Source organism: Cervus elaphus, chromosome 9 (assembly GCF_910594005.1).
Source record: "Cervus elaphus chromosome 9, mCerEla1.1, whole genome shotgun sequence".
Classification (NCBI taxonomy): domain Eukaryota; kingdom Metazoa; phylum Chordata; class Mammalia; order Artiodactyla; family Cervidae; genus Cervus; species Cervus elaphus.
Genome location: NC_057823.1, coordinates 108,625,086 through 108,638,932, shown reverse-complemented (window position 1 = coordinate 108,638,932; position 13,847 = coordinate 108,625,086). Strand labels below are relative to the sequence as shown.

At 41.8% G+C, this 13,847-nt stretch overlaps 1 pseudogene; it reads left to right on the top strand.

The window, feature by feature from the left end:
- The window catches only part of LOC122700839, a 39,868-nt pseudogene that overhangs the window by 22,712 nt on the left and 3,309 nt on the right, over positions 1-13,847 (top strand).

Genomic DNA, 13,847 nt, shown 5'->3' with positions numbered 1-13,847 from the left:
GGTATGATGCCTGGAATAATTGATCTTTTGATATTATGCCATAAATCATTTTCACTTATTATTTTGCATATCAGTCATAGGATGACCACTTTCATTTTAAGTTTAGGTTGATGCTGGTAAATGTCTGCAGTTAAAAGAAGGAACTCTGTTAAAATTCTGTACTGATATCACTGACCACAGTGCCCCAAACAATAACCATACATTAAATATTTGTCAAAAGAAGAATTTGACTGTACATCCTGTGTGAATAATGGCATTTCATGGTAAAGGAAGGTAAAGTTTGAGTCTCAAATAATTCACTTTTCTTTTGTAGTAACTAGGGATGAAATGATAATAATTCCTTATAATTTATGAGCAATATTTCATAGCATTGAAAATGGAAAGTAAGGTACTGACATTTTTCCCAGTGAAAGTCAGGTTAGACATCCCTTAAATGAAAACTATAGACATCTGCCAAATAAAATGGAACCACACATTGAGTTATGATTGATTCTTGAATAACAATAAGATAAAATAGAGCACAGAGAGTAATAGAACTTTTCAGTCAGTAAGTGAACTCTTCCTTAAATAAGGAAAACAAAACTTTATTAGATGAATGGGTGAAAGTTTTTGTCATAGCAGAAAACCTTATTAAAGGCAAAGGGTCACCAGCTCAAATGCATAGAGAAAATAAATTTTTTTTTTTTTTTGGCCAAGAGCATGTGGGATCTTAGGTCCTCAACCAGGGATCAAACCCACACCTGCTGCATTGGAACTGAAGAGTCTAAACCACTGGTCTGTCAGGAAAGTTCTTAGAAATTTGACAAGCACATATATTGGTGGATCAGGCCTGGTCTAGATAACAGGAAATGATAATGACTGAGAACATGGAGAAACATGTCATTCTTAAAGAGGTTCAAACAACAAGACAGACTAATACTGTGCTTGGGGGAAAAGTCCCCAAAAAGCACTGACAAGACTTCTTTTGCCCAGACTTGGCCATGGCCATCTATTATATATAATATAATATATATATTCACCTTTCTGTGAAGCCAGTAGGCACACTTCTAACCTACATACAGCAGAATTGGTGTCTGATGTCCTTGTGTTCCTCAGAGGCTGGATCTCAAACAACTTGATACTCCATTTCCTTAACTTCTTGGCTGCTGACACTCTGCTGTGTTCTCCTTTTGTTACAGAAGATGGTTAGTGCTGTGGAGCTCATGTTTCCACAGATGGGAGAGCTCCCGTTCTGCTGCCCAGAGGGGTCAGTACTGGATGAAATGCTTCTGGTCCGCCTCTCCACTCTCTTCATCTGTCCATCAGGAGGAGCACACAATCTTGATAACAGCCTGTTTCTTGGTGGGTGGAGTTGGCTTGTTGAAAATTGTGGTCCAGCCTGGTAGAGTTCTTTCCTTGTTCTGAGCTGAGACAAGATAGAATTTGTCTCCTTTAATTCTTGATGCCTGAATGTGCCCAAATGCTCTGTAGTTTCACTTCTACCCATATGTGGATCCCAGATCTAGACTTGAAAGTAGCAGAAAGCTGCCATGTTGACTATGGATCCAAGCTACACCCACCAGTTAAATTTAGTGAGCCACAAAGGAGGTAATGAATTTAAACTCAGACTTGGCTCTTACTCTGTTTATTACCTGGTTCAGGTATTTTAGTGAAAAGTGAAAGTGTTAGTCGTTCAGTCGTGTCCAACTCTTTGTCACCCCATGGCCGTAGCCCACCAGGCTCCACTGTCCATGGAATTCTCCAGGCAAGAATGATGGAGTGGGTAGCCATCCCTTTCCCCAGGGGAACTTTCTGACCCAGAGATTGAACCCCAATCTCCTGGTTGACAGGAGAATTCTTTACTGTCTGAGACACCAAGGAAGCTGAAAAGTTATCAACCTAGGGGACCTTACAACCCTGCCTTAGCAAACCAAGGGGCTTTTCTTGACCATCTGTCATGTTACATTTCTTTCTTCAACTCTGAGCACAAGGATTAAGAGAACTTTCAAAAAATAGTGAAGAAAGCATGGACTAGGTCTTTCTATTTCTGCAAGATAAGGGTGATTTAGGTAAGCTGTAACCAAGATATGGGACAAAAATACCTGTGGTGTTCTTTTGTCTTAATATTCTAGGCTTTATCATGGTAATTTTTACCTCCTTGTTGTCTTAGTGTATCTCATATAGAGAATAAAGCTTCCCAAGTGGCTCAGGAGTAAAGAATCCACCTGCCAATGCAGGAGCTGCAGGAGACATGGGTTCCATCCCTGGGTCAGGAAGATCCCCTGGAGGACAAAGTGGCAACCCACTCCAGTATTCTTGCCTGGGGAATCCCATGGACAGAGAAACCTGGTGGGCTACAGTCCATGGGGTTGCAAAGAGTCGGATGACTAAGCATGCACAAGTAAGACAGAGAATAATGGAAGTCTATTTCTTGATGCCTTAATGATTAAGGAAAAGTCATCAGACACAATTACTCTAAACTGTTGTTTATAAGTGAGTAAGCAAGCTTCCTTAAGGAGGAGAAGCAGCATGCAGGTCACATCCATAGAAGTTTGTTTACCTCACTTAAACCAGACACTCTGAATCATAACTATCGAGAACTAGTTTTAATGGACAGCCAGACCTCTGTAAAGTCTGTTACTAGGGTACTAGTGAATACTGGTAAGGACACTTCCCTAAATATTGTTCTGTAAGAATTGGGGGCTCTGGAGGAAATTAGTATGTTATATACTTACTCTTCTTATGGAGAATAGGTATTAACAATTGGAGATTATGATAACACAAACTTGGGAGGTGGTGTGGGGACATCTCAACCAAAGAAAACTATAAAATAAGGAGTCAGGGAAGACAGTAAAGAGGATCCCAGTACTGCCAGCAGAGCAGCAAAGCGGGTTTCCTCAATCACTCCCATAGTTAGATTCCCACTGAAATGTATCAGCTCCACCTCAGATCATCAGGTGTTAGATCCTGGAGGCTGGGGACTCCTTGCATTAGATGTATTAAAAGATCACCACTTTGGGTAATCACGGATTGTCTATCTGAGTGTAAGTATTTAAGAACAACAATATGTTCAAATGTTTCAGGAACTGCAGGACTGTATAATTCTAGGAAACATGGATTTGAAGAGGACTAATTTGACCATTGAAGGATACAGAGAAAAATACTTGAATTATAGGGTTGTGTTAACATTACAAGTTGGCTACAGAGGACCAAATGTATTTCTTAAGATGGATTTACCTTCTTTTGAGTGTGGTGGTTGAGTCGCTAAATCATGTCTGACTCTTGCGAACCCATGGGCTGTATAGCCCGCTAGGCTCCTTTGTCCTTGGGATTCTCCAGGCAAAAATACTGGAGTGGGTTGCCATTCCCTTCTCCAGGGGATCTTCCTGATCCAGGAATCGAACCGGGGTCTCCTGCATTGCAGGCAGATTCTCACCGACAGAGGTATAAAGGAAGCCCCCTGAGGGAAGTCCCCTCTCTGATTGTAGTTGTCATCTTTTTGGTGAAGAAGAAGGTCCCCTTGAGTGACTAGAGCTCACACCTAACAAAGTATAAGCAAGTAGTTCCTCCAAATGGGGAGGTCTGGAGCAACACAGACCCACCGAGATAAAATTCTGGAGCAGTTCCGGTTCCACAGGAAGTGGCGGCTCTGGCAGGGAAACTGGACAAACAGAAATGGGTCTGGGGATGAGTGGGTCCTGAGCCCCCCGAAGCCTGCTCTTCATTTTCCCTCCCTCTGTGAGATATTGACTCGGTGTCCTATAGTGAGGTAAAGGAAACGGGCAAGTGCTGTGCTTCGTGTGGTTTCTCTGCAGAAAGATTGCTAAATTGCACTTAATCACGAAGACGTTCTTTCCAAGAACAATACATTTTAATTTCCAGCAGTAGTTTGCCTTTACTTGGCAGTGTAAGTTTGTTTTCTGCTGTGCTACCACAGGGACCTATAAATCCCCCACACCAGGTCATAATCCGATAAATAGGATTTAAACAGTGTCTGAGTCTAACTCAAATATTGAATTAACAGCCCCACCAATGACATTTGGATCAGGAGTGATTCAGAAGGAATGGTGTAGACTCTCTGATTTCCCTTATTTATTTTATGACTGCAAGAAATAGATCATTAAATAGAAAACAAATTCAGGTGTTCACCCAGATGTAACGTTTCTGGGAAAACGAATTTGAGAGCCACCAGTATGCTGGAGATCTTGGTTTATGTTTCCATTTCCAGTCTGGTTCTCCTCATCCTATTTCTCCTAGTGATACCTTCCACTTCTCTCAGCTGGTGCTACAATTGCAAGGCTTCTATTTTTCTCAGGCTTCTGCGTCATGAATGGGTTTGGAAATTATTAAACTAGTTGCTCTGTTGAGAAGCAACACAATTTACAGTAAGTCTGATGACTCTGTTCTTGGTATTTACTACTCATGACGATGTAAGTACTTGATAAAATTAGCCATGGATATTAACTATTGTGCATACCCAGCCACACCTTTGCAAATATTTTCTAGTAGATATTATATTTCTCCAAGGAAGAAATTCAAAATATTCTACTTTAGAAAGTGGAAAGAAAATATTGAAATATATGATGATGATGATTGATATGAACGGACTACAAAGCAGACTCCAATGAATTGGTCGACCCCAAAGCAGTTTTGGGCAAATGCCCTGCATAGTATGATCTAGCTCTTTCTGCAGAATTTTGTCACATTTTCTGAAGGGGATTCCTTCATGTAGGACCAAGCACGCTGAATGAATAAAAACCCTGTTATTGTGAAAAATAAAAGTGTCCCATAGTGACATAGTGACACCATAGTGATGGTGAAGAATTCTGTACTACTTGTGAGATTTAGTTGCATGTAACAAAAAATCCTGAATAATCAATAGTTTATTTCTCTGAAAGTCTGGATGTAGGAAGCACGGGATTGTAGAGTCCATGGATATCAAGGGCTTCCCTGATAGCTCGGTCGGTAAAGAATCCGCCTGTAATGCAGGAAACCCTGGTTTTATCCCTGGGTCAGGAAAATCCACTGGAGAAGGGATAGGCTACCCATTCCAGTCTTCTTGGGCTTCCCTTGTGGCTCAGCTGGTAAAGAATCCACCAGCAATGCAGGAGACCAGGGTTTGATCCCTGAGTTGGGAAGATGCCCTGGAGAAGGGAAAGGCTACCTACTCTAGTATTCTGGCCTGGAGAATTCCTTGGGATCACAAAGAGTCAGACATGACTGAGTGAGTTTCACTTTCACTTTGGACATCAAGAACTCTGGCCCCTTCATTCTTGCTACTGAGGTCTTCATTTTCATCTTGCATTATGGCCCAAGACAGCAGCTGGATCATAGGCCATATATTCATACTTTTTTAAGGAGACTTTCTAGAAGTCTCACACAGTGTTTCCACTTTTATTTTGTTAGACAAATGCAAGTTTCGTGGTCAAATCTATCCACAAGGGATGGTAGGAAATATATTTTTCTATTAAGTGTTCAGCTGAGAAGCACACTTCAGTTACTAAGAAACAAAGGGAGAACGTTCAGGGACTTCCTTGGTGGTCCAGTGGTTAGGATTCTGAGCTCCCAATGCAGGAGGCCCAGGTTTGATCCCTGGTCAGGGAACTAGATCCTGCATGCTGCAAGGAAGACCCAGCACAGCCAAACACCAATAAATAGATAAACAAGTAAATGGAGAACGTTCAGAGTCAATTAGCAACATTTATCTCAGATGATATGAAGAAATATATATCTGTCACATCCAAGAGTCTGACTACTTTATTATAATATAAACTAAATTTCTCCAGACTTATCTCTGGAAATTAAAAAAAAAAGAGCCACATTAAAAGTAATAACTTATGTTTTATGGGTCCTTGCTCTTACTTGCTTTCCTATGTTCCCAGAATCTTCCACAACACTCTCTGTATTCTTAGGGGAAAAAATATGTTTTGTGCTTTCAAATAAATCTAATCAGCTTCCATGGGGCAGGCAGAAGGATTGGAAATATTTTATCAAGTGTTCAACTGAGATCTACAGTTCAGTTATTAAGAAATAAAGGGAGAATTAGGATTCAGAGTCAATTAGACATATTTTGCTTAGGTGATAGGAAAAAAGACTTTCTGCATGACCCTCTACTCACTGGACATAATGCATGTGCCATCATGCTCATTGTTCTAACTCCTACTTCAACTTGCGGGCATCATCCCTATCTGATTCTGTGCTTACTTTAAGGGGTCATAGCCCCTTAATTTAATTTAATTTAATAGCCCCATAATATTTCACACACATGCAAGAAGTGTTCACATACACAATGTTTGAGAGCAAGTTGCAAATATCAGTTATTTATCCCTAAATATTTCAGTATATCCTATGATCAGAAATATTATTCTACATAACCCCAATGTAGTTGTCAATTTCAGAGCTTCTCTGGTGACTCAGTGGTAAAGAATCCATCTGTCAATGCAGTTCGATCCCTGGGTTGGAAAGATCCCCTGGAGAAGGCAGTGGCAACCCACTCCAGTACTCTTGCCTGGGAAATCCCATGGACAGAGGAGCCTGGTGGGCTGCAATCCATGGGGTCCCAAAGAGTCAGACACACCTTAGTGACTGAACAACAACAACGATGATAATTTATTTTACCTCCCACATTCCAGCATTGTCAATTTACCCCCAAATGCCCTCTATTATAGCCAAGCTATACCTTTGGATTCCCCTTTCCTTACGACTTCCAAGTTTTCAAGTCTTTCCTCAGTCCCTTGGGACTTAAATTTCTAAATGCATGTATATACTTTCTTGATGTTTAAGAAATGTTTTTAAAGAGGAAAAAGTATTTTTAAAATAGTATTATTTTATAAGAAAACAATAGCAAGAAGTAAAACCAGAGAATATGTCTGAAAGAAGACCTGTTAAGAATTATATTCTGTACATTTTTTTTTTTTTTTTTTTTGGTATCATGGTACTCAGTTCAGTTCAGTTAAGTTGCTCAGGCTTGCCTGACTCTTTGCAATCCCATGGACTGCAGCACACCAGGCTTCCCTTTCCATCACCAACTCCTAGAGCTTGCTCAAACTCATGTCCATTGAGTTGGTGATGCCATCCAACCACCTCATCTTCTGTCATCCCCTTCTCCTCCTGCCTTCAATCTTTCCCATCATTAGGGTCTTTTCCAATGAGTCAGTTCTTCACATCAGGTGGCCAAAGTATTGGAGTTTCAGCTTCAGCATCAGTCCTTCCAATGAATATTCAGGACTGATTTCCTTTCAGATGGACTGATTGGATCTCCTCACAGTCCAAGGGACTCTTGAGAGTCTTCTCCATCACCACAGTTCAAAAGCATCAGTTCTTCAGTGCTCCGCTTTCTTTATAATCCAACTCTCATATCCATACATAACTACTGGAAAAACCATAGCTTTGACTAGATGGACATTTGTTGGCAAAGTAATGTCTCTGCTTTTTAATATGCTGTTCTCAGTTCAGTTCAGTTCAGTCGTTCAGTTGTGTCTGACTCTTTGTGACCCCATGAATCACAGCACGCCAGGCCTCCCTGTCCATCACCAACTCCCGGAGCTTACTCAAACTCATGCCCATAGAGTTGGTGATGCCATCCAGCCATCTCATCCTTTGTCGTCCCCTTCTCCTCCTGCCCCCAATCCCTCCCAGCATCAGGGTCTTTTCCAATGAGTCAACTCTTCGCATGAGGTGGCCAAAGTACTGGAGTTTCAGCTTCAGCATCAGTCCTTCCAATGAACACCCAGGACTGATCTCCTTTAGGATGAACTGGTTGGATCTAATATGCTGTCTAGGTGGTCCTTTTTCTTCCAAGGAGCAACTGTCTTTTCATTTCATGGTTGCAGTCACCATCTGCAGTCAAGAGTCCAAGAAAATAAAGTCTGTCATTGTTTCCATTGTTTCCTCATCTGTTTTCCATGAAGTGATGGGACCAGATGCCATGATCTTAGTTTTCTGAAAGTTGTGTTTTAAGCCAACCTTTTCACTCTCCTCTTTCACTTTCACCAAGAGGCTCTTTAGTTCCTCTTTGTTTTCTGCCATAAGGGTGGTGTCATTGGCATATCTGAGGTTATTGATATTTCTCCCGGCAATCTTGATTCCAGCTTGTGCTTCCTCCAGCCCAGTGTTTCTCATGACGTACTCTGCATATAAGTTAAATAAGCAGGGTGACAATATCCAGCCTTGACATACTCCTTTCCCTGTTTGGAACCAGACTGTTGTTCAATGTCCAGTTCTAACTGGTGCTTCCTGACCTGCATACCTTAAATCTATTAACAGAGTACACAGTCTGTCTAACCCCAAATTTCTTTACACCGAGCAATCCTTTCTTTTCCCAGATCAGTGGTTCTTAAGTTTCTGTTATAGAACCTTCTAGAGAGACTCTGAATGGATATAATCAACAAATTTTTGAGTGCCCAAATGTGTGCTGACTCTGTTGTGTGGAAAAGAAAACCATGCAATAGCTTGGAGCTGAGAGGTAACACAATAATTATTTTGACTGATCGCTCTAGCTTCAGTGCTGAGAATATACAATAGGGGGATTATGGGAAGCAGGAAGCAGTTGCAGAGTTATTGCACACCAGCCAAGTAAGACACAGTGCTGACTCTGATGAAAGTATAAATAACTGACAGGGTGAGATGTGGACAGATTCTGGATGTACTTTGATTATGCAGTCTATAAGGTTTGATGTTTGATTGCTTGCAGGTTTTGAGGTCAAAAATGCAGACTCCAAGATTTTGACCTGAGTAACTTTTCTCCATTTTTTAGCAATTAGAGTGGACAAATACCAAGTAAATATAATGACCTGCCTGATAGCCAAATTTATCATGATGTAGTTAGATGCATAAAAGTATTTTCTACTAAAATCTACTTTAAATAAAAACAGACCAAAAACCCCAAACAACTTGATTTAAAAAATGAGCCAAAGACTTTAACACACACATGCCAATGAAAATGTACAGATAGCAAATAAATATACAAAAGGATGCTCCACGTCATATGTCATAGTGAAATGAAGTGAAATAGCTCAGTCGTGTCCAGTTCTTTGCGACCCCATGGACTGACTGTAGCCTCCCAGGCGCCTCTGTCCATGGGATTCTCCAAGCATGAATACTGGAGTGGGTGGTCATTTTCTTCTCCAGGGGATCTTCCTGACCCAGGGATTGAACCATGGTCTCCCGCATTGCAGGCAGACACTTTACTCTGAGCCACCAGTGAAGTCCCATATATCATAAGGGAGACGCAAGTAAAAACAGTGGGATACTACTATACACTTAACCAAATGGCAGAAATCTGGAACACTCAACAGGAAAGGCTGAGAAAGATGTGGTATAACAGTAATTCTCTCTTGGTACTGATAGAAATACAAGATGGTACAACCGCTTTGGAAGACAATTTGGCAGTTTCTTATAAGGTAAAACATTCTATATGATCCAACAGTTGTGTTGTCTGGTATTTACCCCCCAAAATGGAAAGCTTACATCCACATGAAAACCTGCACATGAATGCTTATAGTAGATTTATTTTTAATTACCAAGACTTAGAAGCAACCTAGATGTCCATCTGTAGATGAATGGAAAATTAACTGTGGTACATTCAGGCAGTGCTATATTATTCAGTGCTCAAAGGAAGAGTTTTCAAGCCACAAAAAGATGTGCAGAAACTTTAAATGTATAGCCCTAGGTGAATGAAAGGGCTTTCCAAGGGTAAAGAATCTGCTTGCCAATGCAGACTCACAAGAGATGCGAGTTTGATCCCTGGGTCGGGAAGATCCCCTGGAGAAGGAAATGGAAACCTACTCCAGTTTTCTTGCCTGGAAAATTCCATGGACAGAGGAGCCTCATGGACTACAGTTCATGGGGTTGCAAAGAGTTGTACATGACTGAGCAACTGAGTGTGAACGTGCACACATATGCACACATAGATGAATGAAAAGACTATATGACATTCTGGAAAAGGCAAAATTATGGAGACAGTAAAATGGTCAGTGGTTGCCAGGGGTGGGTGTGAGAGGCGAGGGACGAATGGGATACAAGTGCTTTTGGGGGCAGTGAACACACTCTATGATACCATAGTGATGGGTGCATGTCACTATATGTTGGTCCAAATCCGTGTAATTAGTGATATAAGCTATGCACTTCAGGTGGTTATGGTATAGGTACATCACCTGTAACAAGTCCCCACTCTGGTGGAGGATATTAATAACAGGGAAGGCTTTGGGCGTGTGGAGGTAGGTTACCTTGTTCATAGTTTTGTTATGTACCTATAGTGTTACACACACACACACACACACCTCCTTAAGACTGCAAATCTGAGTAGATAAATCCTGAGTCTCTTGGCTATGGCAGGGTGGGAGAAAGGCTTAAGTCTAGTTTTTCATGAGCTTCTACATGGGCAGGAATCTTTGTTACCTGATTCTTCATATCAAGGCTCTGTTTCATACTTCCAGTGGTGGAGAGTTCAGTCACCAGCTACCTTTTGAATAGTTTGAAATGTAAAAAAATTTTCTGTGTTTCAGCAGAATTTACTTGTTTATAATTTTGCCTCTGCACCTGCATAGAATGGTTTTATATATTCTACCTCATGACAGCATTTGAATATTTGAAGAGACTGATACTTCCTCTGAAGTTTCTCTTCTCCAATGCCTCCAGGAGAATTCTTCCTTTATATCTATGTTAAACCAGGAAATTATGTCTAAATTTTATTGAACAGATACATATTTTGATTTTCTAGTTTTCCAACAGTCTTCAGGATATATTTTCAGATTTCTATATTGACTGGTTGGGCAATAGTGAAAGTAGATGTTGGCTTATGGAACTGCATCTAATAAGGCATAACTCATATCCTCTGCAAAGCTGTTTATGAGTCAAGGTGAATAAAGCTTTGTGTTGAGCCTGTATGAAAAGGAAGTTGTTAATTTTCCTCTTGTGTTGCTCTTTCCCTCTTTCCTCGTATTGTATATTTCTCTTCCTTTTCTTCTTTTCTAAAATATAACAGAATTGTGTAACTTCTTGGTGCTGTCATGAAGAACTGTTTTGAAAGCAGTAGTTCTGGTTGAACTATGGGAATTTGATTGGGTGGGAGGAAAGCTGATGTGAATTTACAGATTGTCAGATCGGTAGTGGAATTTTCAGTTGCGTGAGCAGAGGCTGAGTGGTTTGAAATATAGAAGTAACTGTGCATTCCTAACTTCCGGTCGGACACATCTGAGGCATGTCCGTTCGGACACGGAGATCCTTGGGCTGGGCGGACAGCGTGGGAGACGGCGTGTTTCAGCTCCTCATCATCAGCATTGCGGCTGTCTCAGCCCCTCATCATCCGCACTGCGTCAGCTCCAGAGAAGAGTGACTAGGAGGTTCTCCAGGCCTGCCTCTCGGGAAGAGTGTCCCCAGAGTGTGGAGATCCAGGACCGCTGCTGCGTCCCTCTGGGCTCCTGCCCCGGGCTGGGTCCCTGCTTGCTGCCCTGGTCCTTGCTTGCTGCAGGAGTCTTGGTGCTGTCTTATGCTAGCCACTGAAGCCTTTTGTCAGTTCATCATCTTTGTGGAGGGCAGAGTGTATGTGCTTTCCAAACCAAAATTTTTCAGATTTGTTAGGCAAGAATTTGTCTCTGTCATGAACAGGAATTATCTAGAGGCTGCCCTTGTTGCCCCAATAGGGACTCCGTAGGGGAGTTGCAGGGCTGGGTGCGCTGACTTGGTGGGTCCGTGGGGAGAGAGCAGACGGCCCTGTGCCCTGGGGTTCAGACAGATGTCTTGACGAGATGCGATTCCGACTTAGCACTGGAGTAGGAACCTTCACCTCTGAGCCTGGTTTAAGACTGTGATTTCAGGTTTTTCCCTGGGACACTGAAACTCAGTTCTGTCTCCATGGATAAAAGACTATCATTGGCAGTGCTATAGGTACGTGGACTTAAGATAATGACTGGTCTAGCCTTTAAAAAAAAAAGACTTAAGGTCAGAAGAATAGACTTTTATATGCCATTACAGGCCCCAAAACTCTGACCTGATTTGGAGGAAACCATCTGAGAAAAATAAACTAAGAAATATTGTCAGAGAACTAAAAAAATTAACTTTCCTTTCCAGTTTACTACATGATATTTGTGTCAGTTATCTTCTCTTGAGACTACTCACCTGAGCCTCCTATATGATTAAAATAGACTTGTCAAAATCAAACTCTGGTCAAACCTGCTATCTTGCAGGGTTGGGTTCCTGCATATCAGTGAGTTAATTGATCGTGTCCTCATTGTTTGTCATTTGATGCCTTGTTCTTAATACTATTGAGTTGTAATTAAAAGGATCTTAAAGACAGAATAAAGGAGATCAAACCAGTCAGTCCTAAAGGAAGTCAGTCCTGCATATTCTTCGAAAGGACTGATGGTGAAGCTGAAACTCCAATACTTTGGTCACTGATGTGAAGAACTGATTTGTTGGAAAAGACCCTGATACTGGGAAAGATTGAAGGCAGGAGGAGAAGGGGACGACAGAGGATGAGATGGCTGGATGGCATCACCGACTCCATGGACATGAGTTTGGGTAAACTCCAGGAGTTGGTGATGAACAGGGAGGCCTGGTGTGCTGCAGTCCATGGGGTCACAGAGAGTCGGACACGACTGAGTGATTGAACTGAACTGACAGACTAGGTGGGGCTAGCAGATGCAATCTAAATATATAGAATGGATAGCACAGGGAACTACATTTGATATTCTGTGATAAATCATAATGGAAAAGAATATGGAAAAGAATATATTTATGTATGACTGAATCACTTTGTTGTATAACAGAAAGTAGTACAGCATTGTAAATCAACTATGGTTCAATAAAATAAAAAAAAAAAGATGGAGTAGGTGGGAGAAATATCAGATATCTAGTAGGCTGGTGTGGGAGAATTTCAGTGTCATTTGATACATATCATCTTGTCAACTGCTTACACATCTTGAAAATCTCTCTCTGACTTGAGACCTCTTTCTCTTTGCACACCCCTTTCCACTGCTTTCCCTTAGAAGGGCAGCTGTCTTCTACAGGGGGGACAGTGAGGAGAGTGAGCAAGTGTAGTGACCTACACCAGCCGCCCTAGGCTCTCTCTGGACTATATTTGAAAGTGAACGTGTTAATCGATTGGCTGTGTCCAACCCTTTTGTGACCCCTTGGACTGTAGCCCACCAGGTTCTGCTGTCCATGCTACTCCACGGCAAATACTGGAGTAGGTTGCCATTTCCTTCTCCAGAGGATCTTTCCAACCCAGGAATCGAACCTGGGTTTCTTGCATTGAAGGTTGCATTTCAGGCAGATTTTTTTACCGTCCAAGTCATCAAGGAAGCCCCCTGACCTATATTTACTATCTCTAAATACAATGTCATAGAGAGGTTTATCTGAGAATAGTAGAAAAAAAGTTAGGAGTCCCATCTTGTGAAGATAGTCTGAAATTTTATTATTCTGTGAAAATATCTTTTGTCGTAGATAATAAAATAAGGACCTCCCTCCCCTGAACACATCACTGGGTATGTGGGCATTCTATACTCATCCCCAACCCCCCACCCCACCCCCAGGCTCCCAGCACGTTTCCCTAGATCCTGTCTGTTTCCTTCTCTGCTCTTTGCCCTGAAAGCCTGACTACTATGGATGGTGTCACTTGGACACCTTTTCTCTCTGGCTTCTGCTTCCTGAATGATGGGCGGTGCAGGTGGGATACATCTCATGCTGTGAAGGGGCCCCTCTCCTGGCTTCACCTCTCCCTGGACTCTGGGAGCATCATTTCTTCCCTCGCCTTCAGCCTATGAGTGGTAGCAGCTCCCCACATAGGTACTCGGGTACCTACGTGTCTGGTACTCTGAGTTAAATCTAAGAGTTAAACGCTTGGAATGGGGCATGTGTTTCCTGTTGAC